The sequence below is a fragment of the Otolemur garnettii genome, unplaced genomic scaffold (genome assembly GCF_000181295.1).
Source record: "Otolemur garnettii isolate 467f Iridium unplaced genomic scaffold, OtoGar3 scaffold00083, whole genome shotgun sequence".
NCBI lineage: Eukaryota > Metazoa > Chordata > Mammalia > Primates > Galagidae > Otolemur > Otolemur garnettii.
Window position 1 is genome coordinate 1622412 of NW_003852478.1, and position 14414 is coordinate 1636825.

General features: G+C 35.9%; 1 protein-coding gene across 1 annotated transcript in view; it reads right to left on the minus strand.

Annotated features, from left to right (window-relative positions):
- The window catches only part of KCTD8 (potassium channel tetramerization domain containing 8), a 238934-nt gene that overhangs the window by 124386 nt on the left and 100134 nt on the right, over positions 1–14414 (minus strand). The gene's annotated exons all lie outside the window — the stretch shown is intronic.

Here is a 14414-nt window from a genome sequence, read left to right on the forward strand (position 1 = left end):
ACTGACATTTTAAACTGGGTAATTCTTTGCTGTGTACTGTTGTCCTGTTTACCAGATTTCTTGGCCTTTACCCTTCATATTCCTTCTGCACTTCCTTATTGTGACAGCCACAAATGTCTCCAGATATTGCAAAATGTCTCTTGGGGCTGCAAAGTTACCCTCAATAGAGAGTCACTTGACACATAAACAGTGAGACCAACTTTAGTGACCTAGTCATTTCAACTCTCCTGCTATATTCTATCTGTACCGGTTGTCTAGAGTGAACATAATTTCATTATTTTTTTTAATGACCAAATAACCAACTAATGACACTGAACATTTATTATTTTATTCATAAGGAGATAGTAGAATAAATATTTCATAGAATATAGAGCCATAAACTTAGACCTCAGGAAGGACTGAACCTTTTGATTAATATTAAAGATGAAGATAGAAAATCTGATACAGGGACTAGGAAAGATGTGTGGCCTATAGTCAAATTACACACAATAGGAGACAACAGAGAGAAGATCATAGACTTTAATAAGTTACCAGCAAAGCAAGAGAAGATCTTTATTGAAGACTTTCTGGATAAAAGCATGGGCTACCGTGTTTCCCTGAAAATAAGACCTACCCAAAAAATGAGCCCTAGCAGGATTTCTATACATTTGTTAAATATAAGCCCTATCCCGATAATAAGACCTAATGATGGTCGTGGCTATGCAGCTCACCATGGCATGGAGATAAGACATCCCTGAAAATAAGCCCTAGTGTGTCTTCTTGAGAAAAAACAAATATAAGACAGTGTCTTATTTGGGGGGAAACATGGTACTATCTTAAAGTGAAGATGTCAGCTGACACTTAAGTTTTGTGCTTTACTCACACACTCCTGGTGATTTACAGTCTAGTCTCAATCAACAAGGGCCATGCTGTGTCCAGCCTGGGAGGCTACCACTAAGGTCACGCCCCCATGATTTTCTAGCACAGTATACCTGACAGTTGTTTTAGGAATGTTCTGATTGCTACCTGTAAATGACCTTATCACATTCATGTATTTCTTCATACATTTATGAAGTGATCATTTGTATCTGATAATACATAAGAGATAAGAAGGTAGAGGTTAGATAACATAAGAGTGAGCTAAGCGTATGACGTATTGAGACAAACAATGTATTAAGGCAAACGATGTTATTGACATAATACAAAAAGACTATATGAAGATGGACACTCTTTTGGAAGGAAAACATTTTGAAATTGAAGGTAAAAGCATAAGGCAAATCAGAACACAAAAAGGAGTGATGGCTATATTATTTGGTGCTGAAGAAATTAAGGAACAGAAGGTAGATTGCTTAATTAATATTCATAGATAAGTAAAATATTCATTTTCCTTCATCTGCTATAAAAGATATAATTAAAATAGAACAAAGACTATTAGAAATATGAGAAAAATGAACAAAATACAGTTGTAGATAGCACCACCAATTTATAGCTAATTCAAGAGATAGAAATTAGAACATCAGTAGAGAGTTTGAAGAATAGAATTAATAAAGCTGAGTTAATGGCTATCGTACATTGAACTTAGCACCCTACAGGGAGATATTACACTTCTCATTCCAATAAACTAATGAACATCTTTTAAAAGTCACTCAATACAGTGGGTGGCTGCTATGTGCCAGGTACTCCTCTGGTTACTGTGAGATGGCAAAGAACGAAGGACAGAGATCCCCTCGTCACACAGCATACTTCCTGGAGTACCAGGTCCCCAAGAAACAATCAATAAATTCTAGGCCAAACATTGTACAGGATACATTTTCTATCCACAACATAATAAAGGAAGAAATTAGAGTCAAACAAAATCCTTACCAGTTTGTGTTTTTACATGTTTATGTTGATTACGTCATGCTATTTCTGAGAATTTATTCTAAAAAATTAAATAGACATGAGCATGAGCATTTACTTACAATGGTATTGGTCAAGGCAGGAATGACATTAATGAAAGTCTTATAGGAATTGAGCTGTGAATTTAAATAACCATATAATGTCACAATGTATAACCATTTGAAACCCAGATTTGGGGAGAATATATAACAAATAAGAAAATCTTTGACAATAGCAAATCCCAAGATATAAGCTAATGTATATAGTATTATCACAAAAGAATAAAATATCAAAATGAGACTCATAAATATGAGGGAACAGAAAGTGTCAAAATTACAAGTTCATTAAATAAATACGCTTTGAAATATCAAAATACTTTGGTCAATTTTTTTATAATCAAAGTGAAATCCAAACCTACAATTGCAGATTATCTGGAATAAATCCCAAATGAAAATAACATGTCCAAATTTATTAACCGCTCATACACAGTAGGCAAAGTCACAAAATGATTAAATTTAAATTAGATAAGGACGACATAAAAATATAGGTACATATAAAAATTCAAAATAATCAAATAGACAATTAATCAAGATATAAGCATGAAAAAAACATTTTTTGATGAGGTAAGTAGAAAGTACAAAGCTAGAATTTAAAAGTTACCATGTAACATATATTAAGCATATCTGGAAAGTGCAATACTGTCCATCACTGTATGCTAACACAGTTGATCATCTCAGTGAAATGGAAGATAATGTTTAAGTGAAATACTTAACAAAAGAAACAAAAATCTTGAAAACTCTGAAGAAACTGTTAGCCACAGGGACATGTTAAAAAAAAAAAGTGCCTTCTACAAAATTACAGTTTTAGTGAATTTGAGAATTATTAGTGAGTTTGTAATGCTTTCGAGGAACAGATAATAATACCTGCGGTATTTACAATAAAGATACAGATATAAGAAAAATAATATTTTTCTAGAGAATGCAAAAGACGGAAAGTGTCACCTGATTCAATGAAAAGATTATAAGAATATAAGTTTTAGGAAACCTGACTACGATAGAAAAAGAGTTAAAGATTCATAAAACTTTCAAATGTTTGAATAAAATATTAACAATATAATTCAGTAAAGTACAATGCAATATTTTAACATCTGAAAAAGATCCAACTCAGATATATAAAATGGTTTAGTGTTAGAATCTAGAAATAAAATATCAATAAACAAATTTGAGAAAATATCTTCATAAAATTGAAAATTTCATAAGTTTCAATAACCATCCAATTCAGGGGTCCTCAAACTTTTTTAACAGGGGGGCCAGTTCACTGTCCCTCAGACTGTTGGAGGGCTGGACTGCGGTCCCCAGGAAGAGTCAGCTGCTAAGCAGGACAGGCAACAGCGGCAAAAACACCCGGCGAGCCGCATGTGGCCCGCGGGCCGTAGTTTGAGGACACCTGATCTAATTTATGAAATTAAAGAATATTTTCTAAAAATCAGAAGGTATACAATACTCAATTAGTCATTTTATTTACGGGAAATCACAGCAGGCACCTGCGTCAAAAATCAAAACCAAAATGTTACGTCTGTTGTAAAACAGCCACAGCAACAAACAGAACAGGAACAAGAGTTACAACTGTAAGAAAAAGCAGGACTATATCAACAATAAGGCTGCTTCACTGTCCCACCATTTGTGTGTTATTGGAGTAGCACTTTAATTTCCTTCAGAAACTTCCCCTTTGCCTTCACAACTTAGCCATGTGTCTCAAGGGCCCAGCTCTCAGCCTCTCTTGGGTTTTGTCATGCCTTCCTTACTAAGCTTAATCATCCCCAGCTTTTAAATCAGATTGAGAGGCGTGCAACTCTTCCTTTCACTTGAACACTTAGAGGTCACTTTAGTGTGACTAACTGGCATAAGTTCAGCATTGCCTCGTCTCAGTAAATAGGCAGGCTGAAGACAGAGGAGGAGGGCTATTTGGGGGAGCAGCCACAACGCAGACATTGAGGATTAAGTTTGCCATCTTTTTCTGTTAAAGCAGTTCGTGGTGCCTCAAAACAATTAAAACAGTCACATCAAAGATTACTGATCACAGATTGCCACACAGGTATAATAATCACGAGTTTGAAATACCACAAGAATTACAAAGCAAGCACATGCTCTTGGCAAGATGGCACAGATTGGCTTGCTTAATGCATGTTTGCAACAAATATTCAATTTGTAAAAAAAAAATGGAGTATCTATAAAGAACAGTAAAGTGAAGCACAATCAAACAAGACCTGCCTAATAAGCCATCAAGCTTTTAGGGCTTTAGCAACTATACAATTAAAATATACAAAACCCAAATGTAGTTTACCTTACGTGCTAATAAAATACAGTAATATTACCATGAATATAATATAACAGGTAATATTATGCTGAACTAAATTGGTGCTTACTACCTGAAGATTAGCTGGCCATGAGAACCCAGGTTGTTTTCAGGTTAATATGCTTATGTGCTGAGTACTGAATTAACTCTATTATCCTCTTTTCAAACTCCTATGGAACGTGAGTTGCACAGACTCTCATGACACTGCAGGGCTGGGTTTAGTTCAGACACACCCTTTGCACATTTAGTCTCCCTCTCTTTAGTTGATAGTTGACGTTACAAAGTTTAAGCAGTGCTACAGTGCAGGCCTGGAAAGAATGCACAGACAGACACAGGCTCTGGGGTCCTGATACCATAGCCAAGCAGTTGACTCAGAATATGCTTACATTAACTGTTCAAAGGTAACCATTAGATGTAAAGAAAATTTTAATATTAAGGAATTCTCATAAATATGTGAAAGGGAGGTTCTTTATAGGCCATGATGAGAAACAGTGCTTTAAACTTACACTTCCTATTAGCAACAGACAGTTCTCTCAACAACAGTCCAGTTCTCCCTGCTCCTAAGTTTCAACTTCAGCTCCTTCTTTCTGGTTTCTATGTCCTTTCATCAAGTCTCCAGAGACCACTTCCCTGTCCTTCCTATGCGTCTGGGTGTACGATAATGGAACTACTTTACTGTCTCTCAACTCTGAAAATACTTCAGACAATTCGTTTTCTTATATTAGGTAATTTTAGGATTTACTTTGTTCATTTCTACTAGGTAAATTGCCCATTGTTTAGTTTGAGTTTGTTAAGTATTGAGAAAAATAAGCCATCGTTTAAATTTTAATTTATCATAAGGGTTATTTTATTTTATTTTCAATTTTTGGCCGGGGCCGGGTTTGAACCAGCCACCTCTGGCATATGGGGCAGGCATCCTACTCCTTTGAGCCACAGGCACTGCTCAATCATAAGGGTTATTTTTAACTTATTTTAAAAATTCACTTATTTTTCATTTAAACTAGTTCATGAATAATAAATGTAGAAAAAGAATGATTATCATACAGATTCAAACATAGTAGAGAAGATTGGAAATTTTCTAGAACATGTTCTTGGCATATTATAATAAAATGCCCTAAGGAAACGCTTTCAAAAGTACTCTCTGGTCAGAACTACATAAAGGAAAAAATAATCTGGCAATTAGTAATAAATTCTAGAGTTATATTCAACCAATATAAGTACTTTAAACATAAATATACTATGTATCCCAGCTATATAAATGGCTATCTATATACCCTAATTTACCATATGGTTTCCACAAAATGTTATATGTTGTAGAAAGCTAGATAATGACGATCAATTTTATTTACAATAAAAAAATTAAAAAGTTTATATATTTAGTATACCTACTGGTCATGTACCAAACATAAAGATACTCTGCTCTAGTCAAGAGAGGTTCATGTTTGTTTAATAGGGGTTTTTTGTTGTTAATATAATATTTTCTTATTATCTCAACTAGTGTGTATATTCTTTGATTTACAATATGAGTCACATAATCTAAAACTGACTTATATATTATCTGGAAGAAAGATACATAAACAGGGCAAAAAATAAAATAGAGATTGAATTCAGAGAAAACAAAAAAAAAGACAATGAAAGAACTATAAGAAATATAGGAGATGCTTATGTGTGTCTACTTGAGCTGATCATCTCCATGGTAGCAACTTGCTACCTATTAGAGGAATAGTAACAGCATTACCTAGACCCACATTTCAATAGCTGAGCAGACTCAGAACTCGCTACACCCTCATTTAGGATTCTAGGGCTGTTTGCAAGATTTTTTCCTGATGAATATTTATATCTCTCAACATCTTGCCTTTGTCCAAATGACCTCAGGATCGAAAGATCATTCTGCTTAGTTTTCTAGTTGATTCCTATAACCACAAGTCCTTATCTTCATTCCAAAGATATCTACTGGGCAGATGTCACAGCAAACTATAAGAGCTGAGATATTTTATTTCCTCACATACTGTAAATATTTTGCATTCAATTTAGCCAAACAGTCTAGAGTTGATTATTTTGTAGATATCTTAAATTCAACTCCCCTGTTTCCTTGTGGTGCTAATCTAAGTGACAGTTTCTCCCAGCTGTGAACTTTCTCTACATTTGAAGTCCAGCCACTAACTGATTTCACCAGCCTTTTTCTGGTGACTTATTAATCAATGAAAGCAACTACATCACATGGCTGAACTAATTAATGAAAAAGTGGCTACAGACTATTTTTAATGACAGGCTTCAGGTTCCAAAGAAAGGAAAAAAACTGACTCAACGCAAAAAAAATGTATGCAGATATAAATGTTCCCCTACCTCTTGGCTGGATAAAAGAGGCTGGACATTAGAACACAGGTGATTATCAGCCTTGGTACAAAGACAACTATGTAATGTTACCTCATCCTCCTTAGACCCCTAATTCACCACAAACTGGGACTCTTTTCTGATGCTCGTGCTCTTCCTGATAAAATATATATCCTTTTAGCTAAAAGCAATTCACCTCTTCATGTTTAGCAATACAGATTGGAATTGTAATCTTGGTTTTATAAGCCATAATCACAAAAAATAAAGTGTATAGTTGGAAGGAGAGGGTAAGACTACCGAGCCCTGGGCTGAATCCCTCGAGCTCAGCAGGAATGAGGAAATAAGCCCAGTGTACCAAGCACTCCCCAGGGTTCTTCAGATTTAGATTATCCAAGAACTTTATGTGTGCTGATACTATAGCCCACAACATCAACATCAACATCATGTTATGGTTGGGATGTCAGAACAGAGACTGCTGCACAGATGTCATGAAAAGGGATATAATTCCAGCCCTTCTTAAAGTGAATATCATGCCAAATTGTGGAAATGAGCCATTGCTCACATTATTTCAAAGCTTCAATCAGATCTTATTAAGCCTGACTCCATCACCATCAGGTACATCTAATGAATGGGAAGGCCATCCAAATTCCTCTGGTCAAGGTCTGTGCCGATGATGGTTGGAACGGGGACTCTGAACCACAGATGGTACAGAAAGGATGGCCAGTGACTCAGCTTTCTGTGGCAACTAGAGCACAGGAGCCAGCATGCTCCCTGAAGACACCAAGAGCAGATGGCTGTTGGGCAGTGGGGGCCTCCCAACCTCTATCCTTAATATCTGATCCTGGAGTAGCAGTTCCGGGAGAAACCCTTCTGTTTTCTCCTATTAGCTCCATAGCGTTTAATGGGGTTTTCCTAAGCTTTCCCACTAAACACGCTTAGTTATCACAACAACACGGTGAACTATTAACAAGTGTTTTGTGTCATAATTTTTGTGTATGTCCTTAATATTATCTATTAAATGTCAGCACTGTCAACACCAACATTAACAATCAATAATAGAATGTGTTATAAAACTTTTAAGCTATAAGATTTAAAAATTAACTTTGAATATAAGACTATTATATGTATAAAACAAAATCATGCTAATGGTAATGCAGGTAGCCACATATTTCTCCCAGTACCATTAAAGAAATAATTAGATCAATACTTTTATACAAAAAAAGTCATTATTATCCCTGTAGGGCATAATACTAGCCTTTCACATGAAATAAGTCAGCAAGCTACCTTCATGATAAATAATGTAATATTAATATCAGAGCCGGAGAACTGTTCTCTGAATACACACAGCGGGTATAGAAATTATAGCCCAATTTTGCTTGGAAATGCACTATTCCTTCCTTATGAGCATGTCTAGCTTCAAATAACATAGAAGAACAGAGTAAAGTCCATAATTAGAATGGTAGTATTACATAATAAAAGAGCTTGCAACTTCGCATGGTAAAGACTACTGTAGGTCAGAGCTGGAGGTTGCTGTGAGCTGTGACGCCACAGCACTCTACTGAGGGCAACAAAGTGAGACTCTGTCTCAAAAAAAAAAAAAGACTGTTGTAGGTCAGCTGTGAAAATCACTAAAGAAAAAAAGCACGGTTAATTGAGCCAAATATTAAACAAGTAAAGCAAAATTCAAACCCTATTTTCCTACTTCCTCTTTCTTAAGTCCGTTTTAAATAACTGCAATAATGCAGATAGCATAATGCCAATCAGAATACCAGTTAGAACTGGAAAAAGCAGGTGTAAACCAGCTTAAAACATTATTATGTTTAGTTTCATTTGCTTCAATGAGGGTGGAAAACGAATACAAACTAGCTAGAATCCCAAAGAGAGATGCATTATAAGAGTGTGTGTGTGTGTGTGTGTACCCTCAGTTTCTGTTCCTGAGATCTACAGTATTTATTATAATGATGAATATGTGTGTGTCTTAACTACTGTCATTTACAACTTGTATATTAATTCCTTACCAAAAAAAAAAATAGCTATCTGTAAAGCTATACTCCTTCTCAGGGAAAGCAATGGTTTGGACAACATTAAATTCAATGGAGACCCATGATTCTAGGAGAATCGTGACCTCACTAGGTCCTTCATTGCTTACAGACATTTCTGTTCTGACTTAGGAACAGTCACTTTTTAGAAACCCAGAACAACAGGCTCTGTGAGCTCTTGGCCGTGGTGACCCTGCTCAACAGCACAGCAGGAACAACAGGTCCCGTGAGCTCTCTGCCGTGGTGACCTGCTCAACAGCACAGCAGCAATTATGGTACTGATTCCCTCCGTCTGGAAGTTCTCTTCTCTCCGACATCACAGTCTTCTTCTCCTGCACATAACCTTCTCTTTACCCCTGATTTTTTTTCTTTCTTTAATTACATCTTTATAGATAGTGTCAGTTCTTAAAACTGTATATTTATCAGTCATATTTCTAGCTGAGACTAAATGAAAACCCAAATGACGCCTTAAATCTACCCTTCCCATCACCGTGGTCATCACCACCACTATTTAGCAATAGTTCTAGCATCTGTCTTCACCTTTGGATTTTTCACACTTTAATGATTCTAGGACCAGTGTTTTTGAGATAAAATAGGAGCACATATGATTGGTTGGAAGGAATGATTGTGAAAGATAGAAAGGGTAAGAAGGTAGGGAGGTTTATATCAAAGCAAGACACAAATTTGAAAAACTTTAAAGGAAAAGAGTGATCAGGCATCATCTCAGACCACAAAAAGAATATGACAAAGTCAAAAAAAAAAAAAAAAAAAAGAACATGACAAAGTCTTGGCTAATCCAGTGGGGAGCTTTGGAGCAAGGAACGCCCATTACAGGAGTCCTGCATTGGGACGAAATGGCCAGGACTGGCCAGGACTTAGAATTTTTGCTATGTTCTGTCATACATAAGAGCTGCCCAGTAATAAGGTATGGCCTTGGTTCAAAAGCCAGTGTGGATCCTGAAAGCATAGTGGCTAGAATCTTTCCACTAACAGTACAAGTTACAACTGACCAGCAGGTTCTTTCTGGAAGGGAGAGCTGAGTGGTGCCCTGCTATGGTTACCATCCCCCGATACCTCCCACTTACATGACTAGATTTATGTTGATGTTTTCTATACTGATTTTCCATATCAATCAGTTCTAGACTCAGTCATCCAAACAATTTTCCAGAGCACATCTCCGATTGTACCAATGTCTGTTCAAAAGACTTCAATACTATGTATGTTATTATTTATTAAATAATTATTATTCATTATTTACTAAACAAAGTTGAAAGTCAGCATCCAATACCCACCCAAATCTGCGTTTCATCATTCTTTCAGGCTTCATCTAAGCGGCAGTCAAGTCAGGAGACTGGACCTTGCAGAAATAGAGATGTGCTGAGAGTTACTGATTCCATCCACCACTCAATTTATTCATTAGTAAAATAAGAATATCTGAAATGGAGTCTGCAAAAATTTACTAAAATGCTCATAGGGTGTATAAATTACTTAATACTTTTCATGCCCCCTTACTGTTTTTTCTCTTCTGCATATATCCAATCAGATAACTTAAAAACATCTCACACTTTGCTGACTATGCTTTAACTCTGATCCTTTTACAAATTCTTTGTCTGCACGATACCATTTTCCCAACATCTCCTCAGCTATTAAAATCCTTCCCATGATCTGATGCCTTACAGGCCCTTTCTGATCACTCCAGGCAGATGTTGCTCTATTATTTAGACAAAACCCCAAACTAACCTCAAACCAAAACTAAAACTAGTTAGAAAAACATTCATTGATGACTACCACATGTTTTTATTTTATTTCTGTACCTATTTGTTTTCATTTGTTCTTTTTAGTCTTTTATTTTTTTTCCTGGAGAGTCTCACTCCGTTGCCCAGGCTGGAGTGCAGTGGCTCAGTCAAAGCTGACTGTAATTTTGAACTTGTCAGCTCAATAGATGCTATGAGCCTCAGCCTCCCCAGTAGCTGGGACTATGCTATAAGGATGCACTACCATGCCCAAGTAATTTTTATTGTTCTTTTCATTTGTAGATACAGGAACTGTGCATATTGCTTAGGCTGTTCTCAAACTCCTGGCCTCAATCAATCCACTTGCCCTGCCTTCTATTCTTAAAATAACTCATGAAGCCAAAGTCAGTTTATATATTTATACGTGTAAATATCATTATTAGAGCTTCTAGCAGGGTACTTGAAGTAGCAAATTCTAAAAAAAAAATTTCAATATAACATCACCTGGTAATTTATAACAACTCATCAGATTCTTTAGTGATGTCTAAGACTATCTTTTTATACAGGATGGGCTCACAAAAAATATACTTAGCAAAATGGATAACAAAAGTTTTCATTGTTTAGAAGAATTTTGGTAGGCAATGATTTATGAAATGCCATCCACATATAATGGCATTATAATGAATCAGGAAGGCTGGACCATCAGCTCCATTATTTATTTAATGAATATTGATTTTCTGCCCTAATTTGACCTAAGTCCTTGAAAGAGCTGTCAGTTTCTTCTCTCTTTGTTTCTCCTTCTATCCTCCCATCCACACTCATCAGAATTCTGTCACAATTACTTGAATGCAAGCACTGTCACATTCACCAGTGAACTAAGTGTTGGCTGCCTGGGACACTCTGAGGGTAAATTCTGACTCAATATCTCAATTTTATTCAAATCTCTCTCCAAATATGATCCTCATCTGAAAAGGAATTCCTTCCCATCTAGTCCATTCCTTTACTCTCCTTTGTGCTCACATTCTGAAAATTTTTACATTATTTACATACCGATTTTTAAACTGATCAATTTTCTCTCTTTCCCTAGAATACAAACTAATTGAGAACGTGGACTTTGTGTTACCATTTTATCCTCGGCACCCAGTGTAGCTCCTGATGTCAATGAATAATTGTGGAAATGTGTGATTAGATGATGTTCTTAGGACAATATTACAGGCTAGATAATCTGAGATTTTCATCACAGGATTCAAATTATTTCAATTTTTTTGTCTTTAAAAGGATTTTTTCTGCATTAAAAGTACCCAAACAAACCCATTTAGTTAGATTCAAATTTCATGCCAAGTTTTGATTGGCAAATCACTTTAAGAATATGTGTATGTGTGTATGATGGAGGTACCAAAAAATGTATACACGTTATAGGAAATATTACATATGTATTATATATTATGTACAGATTTTGAGCACCTCTTATAATTGCAAAAGTCAAATGTGATTTGTACTCATCTTTGCTATTGGTATATATAGAGTATTACAATTTTAATATAGTTTTTTGCCTTTCTTAAAATATGTATACATTTTTTGGCACTCGTTGTGCATGTATGTATGCACGTATGTGTGTATCTATCTATCTATCCATCCATCCATCTATCTATAGCTTAAGGTAAAAAAGGGAATACATACAAGATATAGATTATCAAGTTCCATATCATTTTGGTTGTGTTTCCTTAGGGAAAAAAAACACCACAAATTGCACAAAATTATCTTGGTCATTGATTTTTAAATTGTACACTCATGGACCATAAAATTCAAAAAGTGTTTGAGGATCTCAGCAGGAACTGAGATCTCTGCAGAGATTTCTGAAATTAGTGGAATGCTGACTTTGAAGGGCTTAAGTTCACACTCCACTCCCACTGCCTTTTTTCATGAATTTTATACAATGATGTCTCCTATCCTATTTCCTTTGGATAAAGGAAGGAAATGTAAAAAAAAAAATAACATTTTATTACTTTAACAATGTAACACTCCAGGAAATACCATGCATGTAAAGTGGCACTATGTTACGACAGAACAAAGAGGTACAAGATCTTTGAAATTATGAAATCTAGTTTTTCACTAAGTTTATATTATCTCCTTCCCTAGAACACTGTTGAGGAAAGAAGGGTGGTCTTAGTTGTAGCTATCCAATTGAGCTGAAAATAAGTATTCTTTATTAAATGTTTTAGTTGCAACTTATCCAGTCAATGTTTAAACTCCAACTGATGTCTATTCAACTTTGCCTATACAGGCAAGGTCTAAAAAGACAAAATAAAATAGTTTGTGTATTTCTCTCTCTCTCTCTTTTTTGATAATGAATAAATTACAGGAAAAAATGAGACTGAGGATTAATAAGAAAAGAACAAGTAGGGGAGGGGCAAGATGGCCGACTGGAGCCAGCCTTCGACAGAAGCTCCTGTCCAGAGGGAAGGATAATGTCCAGAAGTATCCAATTAAGCTGAAGACTGGGAGTTGAGCTGAGGGAGAAGAGTAATACCTGCAGGTCACCTCTGCTGAGGCAAGCTGCGACTCCAAAAAAGCAAACTTCAGCTAAGACTTCAAACCAGAGTCACTGATCCACTAGGATCAGACAAAGACCAGCTGAATACAAGACAGAGCCACCTAATCCCACCACACCAAGCAGGTTTCTTCAGCCTTAGACTGTAATACTATACCAGTCCTGTGCAAAGCTATAGGGGGAAAATCTGCAGTCACCCATCCCAGATCCTTGACAAAGGGCTGGTTAACCACAACTCCCAATCTCTCTCTCTCTCTCTCTCTATATATATATGTGTGTGTGTGTGTGTGTGTGTATATGTATGTATATATACCAATAGCAAAGATGAATACAAATCACATTTGACTTTTGCAATTATAAGAGGTGCTCAAAGTCTGTACATAACATATAATACATATGTAATATTTCCTATAATGTGTATAATTTTTTTGGAACCTCCATCATACACACATACAATTTCACCTTACCTGCCCATCTAGCCAACCAGTAAAAAACAATCATGAGGCAGAATCAGTGGAAAACTCCCAATTCAATTTCACCTTACCTGCCCATCTAGCCAACCGGTAAAAAACAATCATGAGGCGGAATTAGTGGAAAAACTCTGGCAATGTGAATAATCAGAGTAGATCAACTCCCCCAAGGAATGATATGGCAGACACACCACAAGATCCCATTCATAAACAAATGGCCGAGATGTCAGAAATCGAGTTCAGAATTTGGATAGTGAATAAGATCAACAGAATGGAGGTAAAGATGGAATTAGAATTTCAAGGAGTAATTCAAAAGATGTCTGAAGAATTCAACAAATTCAAAGACAAAATCACCAAAGATTTTGACACATTGAGGCAAGAACTTGCAGCGCTCAAAGATCTGAGAAGTATAGTAGAATCTCTCAGTAACAGAATGTAGCAGACAGAAGAAAGGATCTCTGACATTGAAGACAAAGCTTTTGAATGCTCTCAAATGCTCAAAGAGGAAAAGAAGTGGAGACCAAAAATAGATCATTCTCTTAGACAACACTGGGATAATTCAAAGAAAACTAATATTTGCCTTATAGGAATACCTAAAGGCGATGAGGTTGCTTTGATGACTACAGATGCTCTTCTTCATGAAATAATCAAAGAGAATTTCCTAGACATGACAAGAAATGCTGAAATTCTGATATCAGACAGTTTGAGAACAGCAGCATGACTCAACCTGAATAAGAAATCTCATAGACACATTATAATCAGGTTCATCAAAGTTAATATGAAGGAGAAAATTCTACAAACAGCCAGACATAAGAAAACCATAACCTACAAGGGAAGAATATTAGAATGACCACAGATCTCTCTGCTGAAACCTTTCGAAGTAGAAGAGGGTGGTCACTGACCTTTAATTTCCTTAAACAAAATAACTTTCAACCCAGGATCCTGTATCCAGCTAAACTGAGTTTCATTTATGATGGAGAAATTAAATACTTTAATGACATGCACATGTTAAGGAAATTTTCCATAACTAAACCAGCTCTCCAGGACATCTCAGACCAATCCTCTATAATGAACA